Consider the following 15,005-nt stretch of genomic DNA (forward strand, 5'->3'; position numbering starts at 1 on the left):
CCTTCATTATACATTGCAGAAGTGAAGGAGGCTTCTTTCTGGTCAAATCATTGCTAGTGAATCTGTCCCAAGAGAAACATGCAATACACGCTTCTCCTTTCTGTCCTAAAAGAGCACTGGAAAAAGCACAGTTCTCCAACTTTTATAATGTATATGGGCGTTTTCAAATGTATCTTAATGTCTTTGTCTATAGTAACCCCTGTTTAAGATGTTAATATTTTTTGACAAGCACTTCCCTTGTGTCTGGATTTTGAAAGCAAAACCTAGAGCATAAAGTGGCCTTGTTCTAGTCATGCAGTGGATTGAAACCAGCAGAAGTTGATAGCAAACAGCTTTTCTCAAAATGTAAGTTCAGTTTTCTTTCCCATGGATTTCTACTTCGCCTTTTGCTGCAAGCTGGCAACACTATTTAAAAAGACAGAACAAAAATCAAACTCAGAAATCTCCCTTAAATACTAATGCATTGTCCAGTTATTACTTTTTTTTCGTAAACCATACTTTCTCCCTGACATCCAAATGGCAAGGAAAGAAAATTTATTTTGTAAAAAAAAAAGTGTTCAGATGATAGCTTTGTGTAGCGTGCGGAGTAAAACAGGGGACTCCCAAAGGGGAAGTCTGCACCCTGGAGGGTCAGAGCAGCTATTTCCTGTTCCAGGATGGCCCAGCATCACACACTTCCAGTTCCTTCTGTTAATGGAGTCAATGGCAAGTCATAGGAAATATGCACTTTTCACCTATGTATGAGAATAAAGCAGCATTAATTCAATCGCCATTTTATTTATATGCAGCTTCAAGGCTGTAGCCTATCTGAAGGCTTTTGAAAATTCAGCTATTTTTATGACAGGGTTGGGGATGCAATGAATTTCCTAGGGCTAACAAGTCATCATATATCAGCAAGCCATTGTAGCTGAGCATGTACTCTTTGTTACTGGAACTTGACTACATGTCTGTGTCCTTGAATGCTTAAAAGTAAGTGTGTCTTCCTGTCTTACAAAATTGTTGTGGGAAAATAAACCACTTCAGATTCACCTGAATGAGCAAGAGCGTCTCCAGTGCGGAAGGTATATTTGAGTTGCTCTAGTCTTTTGTAAAGAGTGAAGAGTTAATGTGGTCAATGGGGGTGGAGTGGGATTCATCCCATCCTAACCTAAACACCTGCAAATGGTGGGGCATCCCATCCAAGTCTGCAGTGATAATGCTGATGAAGGTCATTGATAGTCATGAGACTCCTTGCACTCATCTGGACACCTACCTCTGGGTACCCTCGGAACTCGGGGTAGATTTCTTTGCTTCCATTTTTTCTGCTGGTGTTCTCCAAGGTAAAACTTAAATTAGGTCTAGACATTTGCTTTGGTTTGAACATCTTATCCATATAATCACAGACTTCACCAATTTTCTACTGTTGTTATATGTAAATTGTTCAGGTCTTGTGTGTATTGAATGTGTTATTCTTTTACTCACGGTAATATGTGTTCATGTTTTTAAGTAAAATCTCTTGCTGCTTGTGACTGGAGACTCCCCAGGGAGGCAAAGCTGATAACAGCTCTCACCTTAAACCAAATTAAGAACATAAGCTTCTAACACATTGTTTAAAAAAAAAAAAAAAAAAAAAACCAACAACAACAAGCAAGCAAATAAAAAGTATCTGTGAAGAAGAAGTAAAATTCTAACTTCATGTTGAATTACAAAGATCATGAATTTACTAATGAAAATACAAGGATCATGTTCAGGCACTGTGCTGTAAAGGCTGAGAGGGCACAAGACATACTACAACGAGAGAGAAAACAGTTACAGGACTGAGCAGAATATTTCTTTAATATGGCATATTAAAGGAACAATTTTAGCTTTGCTAGAAGTCACAAATTTAGAAGTATTTATATCTCCTCTGCCACATGTTTTCTCCTCCCTTCCTGCTGGACCAGCCTACCCCTTCTTCCCATTTTCTGGTGCAGCAGTGGCCAGACTTTTCCTTTTCACTTGCTCTGGCAGCTGCAGTCACCCACCCTCGTCTCGGCACTGAGCACACAGTGATTACATATGTCTATTGCAAATGATCATCTTCCCTTCTGCCTCCCAGCTACAAATTCCCATCACAGTATACCCCACTTTAAATCTCTTCTTTATTGAGTTTCATCAGCATAAGGCCATTGTTAATACATCTGTTTGAAATAAAAAATAATTTCCCTGTGTCTGCCACCTCCTCTCCACTACAGAGTCTCACTCGATCCCAGGTTCCAGCCGTGATTAACCGGCACACATGTGGTTCAAATAAAAGCTATCTTCTCTTCACACACACCCCCTCCCTCTCCCAGCTGTAGACTTCCCTACTGCGTTATCCTCATTTGTAGCTCTTCTGCCTTGTTTTCAGCCATGCTCTCTCATCAGTGTCTTCCCTGTTCTTAATATTTGCTTATGGATGTGTTTAACATCTTTTTTTTTTCAAATAAGAAGCTCTCAAAAAAAAAAATACTACCACAATCTTCATTTTAGGGAAGCTAAAGTCTGCAAAGCTGGAGAAATTTGCTGCCTGTTCCAGAGGGGGCACAGCAGGCTTGGGAACAGCACCTGGGACAAGGTTTTTAACCGGTGTAAGCTGGAGCCGAAAATCAAGATCTTTGGGCTAATGGGCATGTGCCCTTGTGCTGGATTGTTCTTCCTCCCTTTCCAATGATTTTACTCTTTTTGAAGATAGGGGCCCTTGGGCAGCTTTACTTACCTGTAGTTTGTGTTACAGCAGGTTAGGGAAGTGGTGGGTTTCAGACCTACAGGCATGATGCACCCCAGGGGATGGTGGCTGTACACTGGAGAAGCTGGCTGACCCTCTTCTGTTGATGCAGGCTGGTGTCCATCCCACAGTAAAGCAGAGGTGGATGTAAATAGGACTAACTAGAGAGACAATTTAGATCTGGTTTTGCCTTTTCAAATACTTCCTTCTTTTAGTCCACTTCTTTCTTTTCTAATCCTTCATTGTATCTGCAAAAAAAAAAACCATTCACTGAATATAACATCAAAAGCAACGCCCTTGGCTTCAGGCAGCTGTCACCCAGTGGTGCTTGCAACGCATGGGAAGGACAGCGGGACAGAGTCACCTCCTGCCCTTGGTCTCTGGGTGATGTGGTGTTTGGCCTGTGACAGTAGAGAGAATTTAGGGAGACCTGTTGGCTAAAATTAGACAGACCAGTGCTGGCACGGCCCAAAGGAAGGAATGACAAATCCCTAAATCCTGGTCCTAAAAGTGGGTAATGAAGGGTCAGGGGCTGAGTGGGACCTCTTTTAGATGGCCTGGGAAGGAGAGCAGAGATCAGTTGTTGCACCCCTTTATCACAGCCACAAAATATTGCTGTCTTGGCCCTGGCCTCTTGAATGCCTCATTCCTGTTTTATCAAAGCAAGACTGTAATTTTGAATAGCTGAAGACATCCTTTCAGCTGTGCCTCTTATTCAACGGCCAGAGATAGTCTTAAACTTGTGGAAGATTAGGGCATGGGCCCATCCTTCCTCCCATCTGCACAGCAGATGGTTTGTACATGTCCTTAGTCTAACCCAGTGGGGCTCTGGGTAATTACCCTGGCTGCTCGTGCCTGTTATGGCAATTCTTCACACCCAAACTATGTTTTGGTCTACACTGCAAAAGCTCTCAGCACTGCACTACTTTCCCTTCTTTTGGCTGTGCTGCTATTAACAACATGATGGTGCAGACAGTCCTTACACTTCCCCATGTTTATATTGTATCCCATAGCTGGTACTGCCAACCCCAGCTATTTAAAAATTATGAGTTTTCCTACAAAGTATTACCAACACAAAAGAATTAATTAGCAAGCAATTGTGCTCGTTTGCCTGGTTTCTTGCTTGTTGAGTCAAGATTTTCAGCTTTCCTCTGTGACTGTAGTGTCTAGAAATGTAAATATTTATTTATGCCTTTTGTAAATGAAAGCTAAAATTCCAATTTAATTTCTTGTTTTGGGAAGGTGGTGTTTTAGGATGGAAGCATGCCCATTGTCATGTGTCTCACTAAATACTTAGAAGAGTTGGGAACATGTTGCAAGACTTAACTGTTTGTTTACAAAGGAAAAATTGTATATATATACCAGATAGCATTCCACCAAAGGTAAAAGTTGCTGGTCATGTGTGTTACTTGCTAAATGTCACTTCCTAAATGCCAGCAAAAACAGTGAAGAAAATCATTCAGACGTTGAGTTGTTGTTTCCTAAAACATTATTTGGAATAAAAATGTCTACAGTCTTAAATAATTTCTCTATTGTGAAATAAGTGTATTTAATTTTAAAATAATTTCCCACAACAGACAAAGATCTGCAGGGAGGACAGTTAACATGAAGTAGGTTGACAGGAAGCACAGTATCAGAAAAAGATCTTTCTGCCTGTATTGGTACAAATGTACGTGGGCTTCTTGATCTGGTTTTTTTTTTTTTGTTTATGACCTTTGTGGTTCACAGACTAACAAGAATTAAAATATTTAAATATTAAAGAGTTGAATTTAGAGAGAAACTGTATGACCTCACAAAAAAATGGAGTGACTCAAAATCAGTCCAAAAATTGTAATAACACTTCTGCAAACATTGTCTGGATCCTCTGCAAGAGTATAGCAGCATAGATATTTTACAATGATGAAATCCCAGATTTGAATTGCAGGTGCGTTTGAATGAAGATACACAATTTTCTGGTTAAGCCTCCAAACCAAAAGAACACAAAGGACTTATATTAAATATTGAAAACTCTATATGTTTTCATAGGCATCTTCTATATCTAACATTTGATTTCTGCAAACATGATAAACCACAAAGTGAAAGAATATAGAAGGAGATTTTGAATACTACAAAATCCCTTACCTGGAGAAGTTCAAACCAGGTAACTAGTTCAGATTTCATACAGTAATGCAATCCCCAGCCTGTAACATATTGGCCATTTGTTTTCTGTATGACCATCTTGACATTGCTTGTCACCAAGAAACAAAAGGTAAAGCAAGGCTTCAGGAAGAGTAAGGTGTGATGCATCTGCTCAGCCCAGATCTCTCAAACCTGTTTTACTGAAAGCCTGAGATGATTCCAAGTAGCAGTGATAAATGTCTGGCACCGTTAACATATGTGAACGGGTGTATCCTGTGGGCCTACAGAAGTGGAAACAGACGTTGTCTTTATGGCAATGACTTGAAAAAGAAAATAGGAGCAATGGTCGGCTCCCTCTTTCAAGACAAGAGAAGGTGCTGTTGGGAATGCAGAACTTCCACAAATGATTATTATAAAAAAGGAGTATATTAAATGTGGAACCTACCTTGAACACTCCTTAGGCTGGCTCTGTCCCTATGGCCCAAACCAAAGTGGCTACAAATAAACCATATTTGCCTAAAGTAGAAAAACTTGATTTACCTCTCTCCCTCCTCCACACACTCTTGATCAATTGAACAAAAATGCCAAAGGTGTCTCCAAGAACACATTATGATGGAAGAAAGACCAAATCAAAACCTGAGATTTTGTTGTTGTTGTTCTTACTTCTACTAAAAGGGGTTAGACAAGAACAAATGACAAGTGGTCTTTGATGAGTTTACAACAGAAAATGGACTACTGGATAACTGGCGATTTTCCAGGTGTTGGGCAAGATGGACAGTTTAATCTTAGGTGTAAACTACCAATAAGGGCCAAGTTAATACTGTCTTTTCCCTTTGTTACTGTAAAGTAGGGGAAAATGTAATTTTCCTTTTCTGACTTGTTTTCTGTAGATTCTTGAAGTTCTTTACATGCACACAGTGCATGGATCTTGCTCTGGATCTTGCTCTGATGTACAATTTTCTGACACAATTTCGAAAGGCATTCAGCCCCAGTAGTGTTTCTTGGCTTCCTGTCCATCCATCCTCCCAGGACCAGGGACGCGGGCAGGAGGCTCTGCAGATGGCAGCACAGGACCCTACCTTTCTGGCCCTGAAAAGTTAGGGATAACACCAATGTAAACACATGAGCTTGCTGAACTGCGGCTTTAGAGGGAAATGTGATTGGAAATGAGACGCTTCCATGCAAAATGCATATTCCTCTGCTAGGGCACGTGTGCGCATTTCCTCGGCTCTGCTTCTGAAACCAGCACCCGTGACTGAGCTCCTCAGAACTTTCTTTAGAGCACTATAGAAAAGAAAATTGCGGGTTTGGCTCATCCGTTGTTCAAAGAATTGTTAACTGAGTTGCAGCTGCAAGGCCAAATACTTTTCTGACTTGTACCTCTGCAAGAGCAGAAATCTTCTTGGGATCTGATCAAAAGGCAAGAAAGCAAAGAAAGACTTGCAGAAGTTAAAGTTTGCCTCCAACCATCTTTCATTTTTTACTGCTGGAAGTGACACATCAGCGGGAACCAAAAATAACATGACCGTACAGTCTGACTTCCAAACCCCAGCAGAATTTGCAGGCCTGATGGTAGAAGTGCTTTATCTCAAATCACTGCTCATAACAATCCTCAGTTGGTTCTGCAGTAGAATTATGAGAAGTAAATATATGCACACGCGCACATGTGTGCACCATGTAGGATGTGCGCTACAGGCTTTGCATAATCAGCAGACATTTGGCAGCTATCAACCCTTAACAGCTTCCTCTTCACAAGACTAATGACGGCCTTGTCTTTTGTAATCCAACTATAATTGTTAATGTAATAGAGAGCTATGCCTTTAAACTCAAAGGCATGAATATTTTCATATTGGTCTCTGCATTTGATTCCTCTCCAGTTAGTCCACATACATGCAGCTGGTTTCATGGCTGGATTCTTTGCTCTGTAGTGAAGTGGAAATATTTTACAGAATTTTTCTCACAGCTGAGCTGCTTATGTGTGTCCTTCAAAATATGTGCTCTCTGTTTGGTTCCGTTGATAACTAATGAGGGTTGAAGTGTTGCTGAAGCCTTTCTGCAACTGGAATTCATCTACCAGTCTTTCTCTTTTCTTTGAATTAGTGCTTTGCTGCCAATTTTTCTGAATATTGACCAGTGATTCAAAAATTAGCTGTGGGGATAGACACACACACACAAAGTATGATCAAGTAAGTCTTGTTCCTTTGGGAGACTGGACTAAAATGATATGATATCTCAGTATGCTACGTGCACATCCTTCTTCCTATATAGGACCAGCTATCCAACTGTCTCTGCACCAGGATCATTCAAGATATGTGCAGGTAGCTGTTAACAACAACCATGTGAAGGGAACATTTTATGCAACATAGTGTGGAGTTTCCCCATACTGACAGGTCTTGTTGCTATTTGGCTATGCAATAGATCCATTTTACCAGTTACAAGTCTTCTGTGGTCTTCTGTGCTAAGCAATTCTCACTCATACATGTTACAAGATTTCTTTGGGCTATTGCACGCCCAGAAGATTTAATGAGTCTTAGAAACCATTTCACCTTTCTCAATCTGTTTAAAAGTTAGATTTCTAATCCAAGCTAATCATCAAGGTTTACTCTAAAGTGGTAATATATACTTCCAGGAGTATCACTCCTCCTGAGTGAAACAAGTAGTCCTATGAGCATACAGTGGTACATTTTCAGATCTGTCAGTCCCATCTCTGTCTCTCCACTGACTGAAAAGGAAACCTATATAGGTAGAATTAGTTGAGATTAAATCTGGACATTGTTGATTTCACTGGGAATTGCTCACAACCTCTAGGGAAAAAGATCTGCCCCAGGTCCACAATGAGACTGAGAGAGAGAGTCCAGAATATTGAAGTGCTTGGTGTTTGTATGATGCAGATATGGAACTGCTAGAGGCTATGATATGACCATGGCAAATTCCTCTCTATTAGTGAGACAAATGGGGTTTTAAAATAGAGAGAAACCAAATACTCTTTTCTTGTGATCTAGCTATTTGTCTTCCCATCAGAAAATTAGTGGGTTCATGGTGTTGCTTCATTGCTGCAATCACAGAGGCTTCTTTTAGTTCTTTGCTGCTATCGGTGGACCGATAGCATCATCTTAACAGCAGGAATTAGTGTGTCAAAACTGATCTTGCTTATTTCTTGGAATGTTAGTATGCACTGATGAGTGACAAACTGCATAGAAAATATGGTCTCAATGTTCTATGAAAAGAATTGCTGAAGTATTTGACAAGCTTCAGTCAAACCAAGCTGTTTTCTTCAATTTGAAGCCAACTTGCCAAGCAATCTTTCAACGCTTTGTGGTATCTTACGTAGGATTCTTCAATGTAAGAAAGTGTAAAGTTCAGTGTTAAGTTGTACCAGTCTTCTCTGCTATGTTGCTGTAACTACACGCAGTGTTGAAGTTTTCAGCTTTTCAGTCATTCATCAGTGTAGTGTAGATATAGATATGCCAGGTATAATTCTTTATTACAACATCTACTCTTGTGTCATCTGTGCCCATGATTTTGGATGTTTGCGTCCCACAGGCTTTGCCCATGCACCCTCAGAGCCTGTCTCCTTCACCTTCCCCTGCTCCTCTGGTGTGCAGGAGCAAAAAGGAGCAAAATTGAAGCACATAGTTAATCACCTACCTACTGTGTGATATGAAACAAAGAAACAATAGTCACATTTCAGTGTACTGCAGAAGTATGTTTGTTGGTTCACAATGGAGTTGTTAGAGAGAAGCTGCCACCACAGAAGATTACATTACCTACATTACCAACATTACCAACAGAGTGTGAAGACTCTCTCTGTCCCCATTCACGCGTCTCACTGGTGATTCTTAAATTATTTTGATCTCTGATGAAAATACTCCACCAGACTTGAGGAAGCTCTAACGCTTCTAAACCTTCACAAAACCTCACTGCATTGTTCTGCTGTCAGAAATTAGTCTGCTGTTACTAAAAAATCCAGAGATCTTACAGAATAAAGGCCATTTATTAATTTCAGTGGTATACTCAAACACCAAGTCCTAAGACCTGGTGTTCAGTCCTGAGGTCTCAAATGCTATGTATTTTTCTGAGATGCAAAATGACATGTATTTGCTGCCATGGAAACTCTTAAATAAAGCCATTGTGACCAAGAATGCAGAAGGGCTTGCAATTTGGCAATACGTAACATGGAAGGTGAAATGGACTGGTAGGAAATTAGATATTCCTATAGCACAGTCCTAAAATGTTTTTATAGTCATGTCCAATGCTAAGAATAAATGTCAAAAGCACAAGTCCTGAACTTCTAGCTTGTTACTACTTTAGGTACCTCTGAACATGTGTTAATTGCTCTCATATTAGTTCTGCAGCTAAAGGTATGAATTTCACAGTTCTTGCTCAGGAATAACAGCCATTAAGTGCACATGGGCCCAATGGTCTTCCAAAACACATTTAGAAATGATGAAGAATAAACCCTTGCAGAGCAGTTATTTCTATCTGCAGGATACCCTGGAAATAGAAGATGTTTTTCTTTATATGAAGCTATGATTAATGTAAAACTGAGGAACTGACTAATATAAAAACAGGATGCAAAGCCTATTAAAAGTGGAGGCTGTAGAAAGCAGAAAGCAGCCATGCGGTGCAGTGGGGAAGAGGAACAAACCATTATATTCTAAGAACACAAAAATGACCCATTCATGTCAACTTGCCACAGCGGGGAGCCTTTTGCTTTCCAGTGGAGGCTAGAAAAAACAGCATTCAAACCACTGAAGTGCCAGCGGGAACCCTGACAGAACTCCATGAAATGCTGCCACAGATAAGGAGGAACCATCAGTCTGTTTCCATATCCATGAGGTGATGATACTGATGCTGCGTTGAGAGCAGAGATGGACAGCTTTCCAAATACAAATGTTTTAGTGTGTATTTAGTTAGCACATGTTTGGGCCAAAAATGAACAGGTTGCCTTTTCCTCTCCTTCTTCCTTTTGGAGTACAGAGCTGCAGTGGTTAGCTTGAAGCTACCTGAAAGGACTACATCCTAGGTAAGAGACAGCTGTGAGACAAGATGGTTAACAATAAGTTCTGATTTTTAAGTTGGCTCATGGGTAAATAGAAGCCTAGATCAGAAAGAATACTAATTTGTGGGCAGATTATTATGTGTTTTGCAGCGGGCAGTGAATGCTCTGGCTTCACAGAGGAAGCTGAAAGGCAGAGACACTGCGTGGGCTGCAGGTTGTGCCCCTGCTGCAAACGCATGTGGGTGCCATGAAGACTCTGGGTCTGAAGCATCAGCGGAGTGCTGACAGGCTGTACCTTGCACACACAGAAGGTGGTGACAAACGCCAGGACATTTCCTTCCCTCTCTTTCCCCTTCGGAGACAGAAGGTATTTTTAGGATTTTGTGAGGGCGGTAGCTGACTGTGCCAGCTCCCCACACTGTTGTACCTGCACAGCCGGGAGGGTGGTGAGCAGCAGCGTGGGTGTTTGAAAAGGGGTTGTTTGTGAGGCCAAAAACTCTTCATCAGCTTTGCCAGCTCTGTCTCATCTAGTGAAACTGCACTCAGATGCCACTCATCCTTTTAGGACTTCATTCTTCAAGGCCCAGAGCTCCCTTCATGCCAGCTGGCATCCTTGAAGACATGACTTGGAAGGCTACTATTGTCCAAAAGAGAAAATGTAGGCAGAGTATGAGATGAGTGTCCTGTGGCTAAGCTGCTCATTGACTTATCATCTGACCTTGCTGTGCCTCGGTTTCTCCTGCTTTGTCCAGGGGATGAAGACTGTTTTTTGATATGTGTCTGTACAATATGGTCCTTGGTTACAGGAAAAAAATATTTCTTGAAAAAGATTAATGCTGTAAATTGGGATGAAAAATGCTAGAGATGTTAGAAATTATTTGCAAGGCAGCATCTAGACAGCCTGGTGGACATACTCATTTTAAGCTTATCTGGACACATAACTACAAGAGTCTACTAAAATACCCCAATATTTCTCAGGTAGAAAGCATACAGGCTCAGGAAAAAAAAACCACTGAAAGCCCACACCCAACCAAACCCCCTAAGAAATCAACAATATAAAATAAGAATAAAATAATTCAGAGTCTTCAGTAGTTTTGTGTCCTGAAAAAGTGCAGATGTTTGATGAACTGGATGTTAAACAGAAAATTTGTGTAGCTGGAGTGGGGGCTGAGAGGGAGTAGGAAAGATATGGAACTGGTTCCCCCTCACCTCGGTTTGTCTCCTCAGTCCCAGAGGAGTCTTTTTGATGTATTTTGTCATACATTATTTTATCCAATATAAATCAATGGAGAATGAGACAGACATGTAGATCTAGAAATCTGTTCATTTAATCATCCCCTGGATGCAGTCCCAGGTTGTGAACCAAATGGGATACATACAAGCAATACGAAAGCTGCTGAGCATATCTGTTAAAAAATTAAGCCTTTGTCTGTGGGTTGCTAATGTAAACAGAGTGGACTCAAGGAGAAAGAAATAATCACTACTTGCAAAGAGTTCAGAGAAGGTCTGTTGTGCACAATCCCCCCAAAGATTAATTGTGTTGGAGTAGCCGGTGTCTGTCTATGGAGCTCTGAGAGTGAATGAGCAGCCTTGCTTGGACACATATTTACTTTTATTTATAGGTAGCTAGATCTTCTTGTTTGATTCATGGTTGTAATTCTGTCAAGTTAAAAAGCAAGGAAGCAAAGATATTTTTAGATTGTGGGATTTTTTCCCCAGTATGAAGTGACTCTCACTAATGGATCTTTTTTATACATTTTAAATGCAGCCATGAACCCTCTTGGTCAGGTCTTCTCTACCAAATGCATGTGCCTGGGAGAATGATGGCATAACCCAAAAGTGCTACAAGATCTGAAGTGCACCAGGAAGAGCGCAAAGTGTAATGAGGTTGCCAAGTTTTCTCAGACAGTACTGGAAGTGCTATTTTCTGCTGGAGACAGGGAAGACAAACGATGCAAACTCATCTACACTGTCTTCTGTGCATGTATATTACTCATTTACATGCAATATATCACCCAGAAATGCATCTAACATTTTTCATCAGAGGTCACGTCTGCATTATCAGGCAGTACCCATCAAACAAATGGATCTGTACAGTGAAGCAGTTGGTCCTGCAGATCCGACCACCACCTGTACACCTTTCAGGAGGCTTCCTTGAAATTGCTTCCGGACTGAACATCTGTTTGCAGATGTGGTGCCTGACACACACGCTTCCAGTCCAGTTTCACCCCAAAGAAGGTTTGTACATTAGGGAGACTGCTCAACAATGTGAAACAAAGCACAGTGAATGGGAACAACTTGCTTCAAAAGTGCACTTCTGATCTAAAGTAAAATAACAATGTAGACAAACCATAAAAGTGATTGGTTCATTCCTTTCATTCCATTCATGTGTGGGACACACATCAGCCTTACAGCACAGATGACTATGGGGATCCCAACCCCAGAGTGAACTGGAAAGCTACTGTTTCTGGCTGCATGAACCATAAATACATACCCATGGAGGCTGAAATGGTGTATCGTTAGCATCATGAGTGGTGGCTCTGGAAGTGGAGTAAAACATAAGTTCTGTACTTGAAATATGTGGAAGTAATTGTAATTTTAATTTGCAACATATGGACGTTTAATCCTAGAAATAATAGAAGATGATCTGTGTGTCAACCTCATGAGGTGCAAGAAGACCAAGTGTAACGTCCTGCATCCAATATCAATACAGAATGGGTGATGAATTGACTGAGGGCAGCCCTGTGGAGAAGGACTTGGGGATACTGGTAGATGAAAAATTGGATATGAGTCAGAAATGTGCACTTACAGTCTAGAGAGCCAAGTGTATCCTGGACTGCATCAAAAGAAGCACAGCCAGCAGGTCGAGGGAGGTAATTCTGCCCCTCTACTCTGGTCTGATGAGACCTCACATGGAGTACTGCATCCCATTCTGGGTCCTCAGCACAGGAAGGACATGGACCAGTTAGAGCAAGTCCAAAGAAGGGCCACGAAGATCATCAATGATAAAACAACTCTTTTATGAAGACAGGCTGAAAGAGTTGTGGTTGTTTAGCCTGGAGAAGAGAAAGTTCTGGGGAGACCTTGCTGCAAACTTTCAATATATAAAGAGACTTTATAAAAAAGACAGAGAGAGACTTTTTACCAGGGCCTGTAGTGGTAGGGCAACAGGTAACAGTTTTAAACTGAAATAGGGTAGGTTTAGATTGGACATAAGGAAGACTTTTTTTTAACTCTGAGGGTGGTAAGACACTGAAACAGGTTACCTAGAGAAGTTGTGGGTGCCCCGTCATTGGAAGTGTTCATGGTCAGGTGGGACAGGGCTTGGCCACAGTCCAGTAAGTCGAGCATTTACTTAACTTGAAGCCTATCAGTGGTGCAGCCACCAGTGAAGCCATTCACATTTTTTCATCTACAAGGTAAGGGCCGTGGCCTTAGCAGTACTTATTCTCTTTATAGCTAATTCAGGAAATCCAACAGCAACTAATACATGTGTTCTTCCTTTTTCTACAGCTGATATACACCTTAAATACCTTGACTGGCAGCTACAGGACAGTTTTGGTGTTAGGTATACAGTTAGCTCGAGTTTTTTTGAGAATGTGACCATTCTTTTTGATAAAATAAATATGTAGTATTCTTTATTTGCACACACCTATCTCAAAAAAGAAATTGGAAAAACTGACAGATCTGAAGTATTGTTACTCTTTTTGCACACAATGAATCCATTCAAGTGATATATAGAGGTCACTTTTCAAGCTGAATTTGGCTGTTAAAGGCACTTGGGGAGCTCCTCTGCCCATCTCCAGGAGTCTGTCTATTGCCAGATCCTGGGGAGAAATCTCCCCTGGGGAACACAGACCACTGTCCTCTTAGGTGGGGGTGTCCCAGCTGCTGTCCAGATCATAAACACTGGACTGTATTTATTTTTAAGAGTAACCTTAATTTGTTTATGAAAAAGACTGTTTAGCATGGCTTCTTGTGATAGCAGGAGACTAGATGTGACCCACAGGGTGACCTTAATGCCTGTGTTCTTGTATACAGGAATATCTCACACTCCTGGTTGTACTTGAGCAGACAGCAATCACAAAAACAGCCCGTGCTGTTTTGGGGCTATTTGTGCCTTTCAGATACTATGGCTGCTATTTTAGAGTAGTACAGGGATATCTTAATTTCAGCTAATATCTGTGTTATTAGATTCTGTGCAAATGCACAGATGTAAAGTGTCATTTATCCTTGTAGTCTAGCAGTTTTATCCATTGGTTTTACTTTTCTGTGCATGCCTTCCTTTCATAGGGGCTCAAGTTTTCTATTGGAAATTTTCACTTTGGTTTGTATTCTCACTACCAGTGTGCTATACAAAAAAGTCTCCACAAAAAAAAATCCAGCTCCTAAAGATAGTCAGTTTGTAATCCGTTTCAGAAATAATTTCTGCTGTTTTCCTGATTCGGTTAGCAAGAATTCCCAGATATTGGCAACAAGGTTAAAGCATTTAAATACGTATTTAAACTCTGAGAATAAATGATCTGTATGCCATTCAAATTTCCCACTAAAATCAACAGGGTTATGATGATTAGGCTACTTGTGTTAAGAACCTCATACTTCTAACCTTAAATTTAGGAGTTTGACCATAAAGGTCAGCTTTATGTGTTATTTGAAGTCTACTTGACATAAGGGTCTCTGATGATCAGCATTTGAGGAAGAAGGAGTTTTAGGACACCTTTACTCCAATAACTTCAGAGGTGATTAAACACATCCTCTTATTTTTATGACTGACTCCCATCAAAGTTACCACAAATCTTTGAGGATCTAGACATGAGCACCTTGGGTTCAGTCATAAGTTCTTCAAACTAAGGAAGAACCTGAGCTCTGCTCTATCTTTCCTTCAACTCTCTTGGCCATGCAGACCACCTCCTGATAGCCCAGAACTATTCTAAATGCTTTGCTTTAGTCCTTTCATTGAACATTTGAGGAAGGGATGGATGGAAAGAAGGGAGTAACCAGTGTGATCAGCTCTCCGTGGAAATCATGACTATTTGCATTGAATCAAGTCCTTCACAACTTCTTCCAAAATTATTCCGAGTGTTAGTGAGTACATCATCCTTAGCAGGTTCAAGTTATCATGCTTCATGACAGAACAGATAAAGTGTGAACACTGAGCTT

This window comes from Calidris pugnax, unplaced genomic scaffold (genome assembly GCF_001431845.1).
Source record: "Calidris pugnax isolate Ruff unplaced genomic scaffold, ASM143184v1 scaffold41, whole genome shotgun sequence".
Taxonomy (NCBI): Eukaryota; Metazoa; Chordata; class Aves; order Charadriiformes; family Scolopacidae; genus Calidris; species Calidris pugnax.